The following is a 3,331-nucleotide window of genomic DNA, read 5'->3' as shown; positions in this document are numbered from 1 at the left end:
TCAGAGAATGAGGCTCATTTCCTTATGTCTTGAGATTTGAATTACTTTCACACCATTGTTACTGAAAGTAGGCCCGGAGGACAGCTGCTTCTGCTGCCATTTCTTCCTCTGACCTCCAAGAGGCCGGGGTATCTTCTTCCTCTTTGTCATGTTTCTCCAGCTCATCATATATGCTGTCGTTCCTGTGAAAGTCTCCAGCCTTTCTGGGAAGAATGTGGACATGAACGTGCTTCACAGTCTGTCCAGCTTCGGGGCCATCCTGCATGGAAAAGGTCAGAGAGGTCCCTTGGAAATGTCTCTCCACCAGTGTTCCAACTCTTTGGGTCACCTGAAACAAATCAGCTACTTCTTCAGGACGCAGGTCACAGAAACGCTCCACTGGCCGTAGTGGACACACAAGGACATGTCCTGGTACCACAGGTTTCCTATTCACCAGAGCAAAAGATAATTCTGTTTTGAGAAACACCATGGAGGGCTTGATGAGATGCTGGCTGAATTTGAATGACGTTTTCTCACAGTTGAAGCCTCTTCCCAAAATTGATGTCAGTTATCACAAGGAGTTAATTCCCTAGATCCTGCAGATGGTAGGCTGGTTCCAAACAGAGATATGAGACCAGGTTAGTTGTCTGCTCTTGCTTGGTGTTGAGAGATGCTGTGGCAGCAGAAAGGTGGCTTCCTCCCCAAGACTACTCACTCTACTGCTTTTAGACCACTGCTGTCTTCTGAGAGTCCTTGACAGCAGGATGCAGTTTCTAGAGATGGGCAAGGCAGTAAGTCATCCCAGGATACCTACCGTAGAGGGTAATGCAAAGCTCTATTAACAAGGTGCAGCTGAAGATGTTCAAATAAAATCACTCTATGGATTATTCTTAGTGGATTTCTCTTCTTTGCTGAGCTTCAAAGCTTCCAAGATCTCAACAGCTTCCGCTCGTTCTGCAGCTCAGTTGTCATCTTCCTCATTTCTAAATTGTTCATTGGCGTTTCCGACTCGGTGACTCGGTGTCTGACTGACTGACTCCAAAGCTGTCAGTTTATTTTCTGAGTATTTCATTTTTTGATACTACTTAAAATTATTTTATTCTGGAACTGGGGAGATAGCTCAGCAATCTAAGCACCTGCCTGGCAAGCAAGCTCAAAGGACCTGGGTTCATTCCCTAGTAACACATGCTGTGCCAGCCCCAGAACTCCTGGTGTACCCTACAGCCCCAAAACCGAGTGTGGGGTTTGGTGGCACACACCTGTAATCCCAATGCTGGGGAGGCTGAGACAGGCAGATCATTAGGAGTCTGAACTGAGTAGCTAGACTCTGTACCAAGCAAATAAATGAATAAATAAAAGTTTTTAGAAAAATAAAATACAATTATTTTATTTAAAGTTCTTTTGTTTATATATAGAAATAAAACTTTAAAGTAAATTAACAAGGGCCAGGGAGATAGCTCAGTAGAATAAGCCCTTGCTTGGCAAGTGCAAGGGCCTGAGTTCAATCCCGAGTTCTGCCAAAATAAATACAAATAAATAGATAAATAAAATAAATTAACATTTTTATGTTGTATTCTCACCTCACTTAGATTCTTAAAGATTTTATGCCTGGGTGTGCACATGATTTGAGAATAAAAAGTTTTACAGTTGTCTTTCCAACTTCATACGTTCTAATTCTTTTTCTTATAGAATTGTCATTAAATTTAGCTTCCACAGTGTGGAAGATCCTACAGCTATGGTGGACATTTTTAGGGATATCAGGACCTTTCTCATGATTTTGGGGAAGAAGCACTCTTTCTTGCTCTCTTTAGTATTTTGTGGTAAGTGTTTGTAGATATCCCTCATGAGGACGAGAAAATCTCCCTTTGTTTCTGGTTTGCATCCTTTGAATCTGTTGAGATAGCCATATGGATCTGTGATATTTATTAACATAGTACATTGTATGGGCTCATTTTTTAATTTTTTTTTGTTGAAGGTTTTGCAGTTTATTAAATCCTCTTGTGAAAAAAGTTGCAATCACTGCAGAATCTCTCGTCCGTCAGCTGTACTCCAATCTCCAGCTCACTTTTTGCCAGCGCCAGCGTTAGCCTTCGTGGTTCTTCATTCTGTTCTTGCATTCCTTCCGCTGCTTTCTTTTTTTTTTTTTTTTTTTGCAGAACCGGGGATTGAACTCAGATCCTTGCGTTTGCCGGTCAAGCGCTTATCCTGCTGAGCCATCTCCCCGGCCCCTTCTGCTGCTTTCTTGAGGTCTTTTTCTTCTCATACAAGCCACGTCTTGCAAGTCTATGTTTGGGCTCATTTTTCTTCGCATAATCCAGGGAATCATAAATCATGCCAAAGCCAGTCATCTTGCCACCACCAAAGTGGGGTCTGAATCCAAACACAAAAATGACATCTGGGGTGGTCTTGTACATTTTGGCAAGTTTTTCCTGAATTTCTGTCTCAGGTACTGTTGCTTTCCCAGGGTGAAGGATGTCAATGACCATTTGTTTCCTTTGAAAAACTGGTTGGTCATGAATTTCCGGATTCGGATAGTTACTGTGTCATTCATGATGGCAACGGAGCCTCTGACAGCCCGGGAGGAAAAGAGCTCATTTTCAAATAGTGTACCAACCCTGGAGTACTGGAATAAACTCCGGATTGTCACGTTATGTACTATCATTTTCACATGCTGTTGATTAAATTTTAACTGTTCTCCATGTGCGCATGAGGGAGATTGGTCTGTGGTTTTCTTAGAGTGTAATGTAACAAGCAGTGCTGAATATCCATCATCTTGTTGTTGGGTTTTGAAATTGCGCATCATTTTTAATGTTCTGATATTTTTCTATTCTCTTTAAAATGTTTAGATGTTTTTGATAGTTTTTTTTTTTTTTTAGGGTATTGTTAGCCCCATAACATACATTAGGAAATAGTTCTTTTTCTTCTATTTTATAAAAGAATTTGCATAGAATAGGTATTATTTGCTCCTTAATTGTTTGGTAGAATTCAACAATAAAGCCATAAGTTTGTAGGGGTGTGTGTGTGTGTCTGTCTTTTGGCTCCTTTTATTTATTTATTTTTTTAGTTTTTGGTCTACTGAAGATTGATTACGTCATGTTTATGTGTGGATTTACCTTATTTTGTCTGCACAAAATTTAAGTGAGCTTTTCCATACCTGGCGATGATGCTATTGGGAGATTTTCAGTTATTACTTCTTCAAGTATATCCTTTTCCTCTTTATTGCTCCCTGTTTTAGAAACTTGCCATCTTTTTTTTTTTAAGACTGCAGCTACATTTTAAAATATCTTTTGATATTATCATATTACTATCAGAAAATTTAATTTTTTAATTTTTTCTCTTTCTTCCTTAACTC

At 39.8% G+C, this 3,331-nt stretch overlaps 1 pseudogene across 1 annotated transcript; it reads right to left on the bottom strand.

The window, feature by feature from the left end:
• Positions 1-7: 7 nt before the first annotated feature.
• Positions 8-521, bottom strand: LOC101581212 (annotated as a pseudogene). The gene has a single exon (XR_001117305.2). The product of XR_001117305.2 is annotated as a bis(5'-adenosyl)-triphosphatase pseudogene (transcript).
• Between the last annotated feature and the right edge of the window lie 2,810 nt (positions 522-3,331).

This window comes from Octodon degus, unplaced genomic scaffold (genome assembly GCF_000260255.1).
Source record: "Octodon degus isolate 3935 unplaced genomic scaffold, OctDeg1.0 scaffold00140, whole genome shotgun sequence".
NCBI lineage: Eukaryota > Metazoa > Chordata > Mammalia > Rodentia > Octodontidae > Octodon > Octodon degus.
The sequence above is the reverse complement of the archived record's forward strand: the minus strand, read 5'-3'. Positions and strand labels throughout refer to the sequence as shown.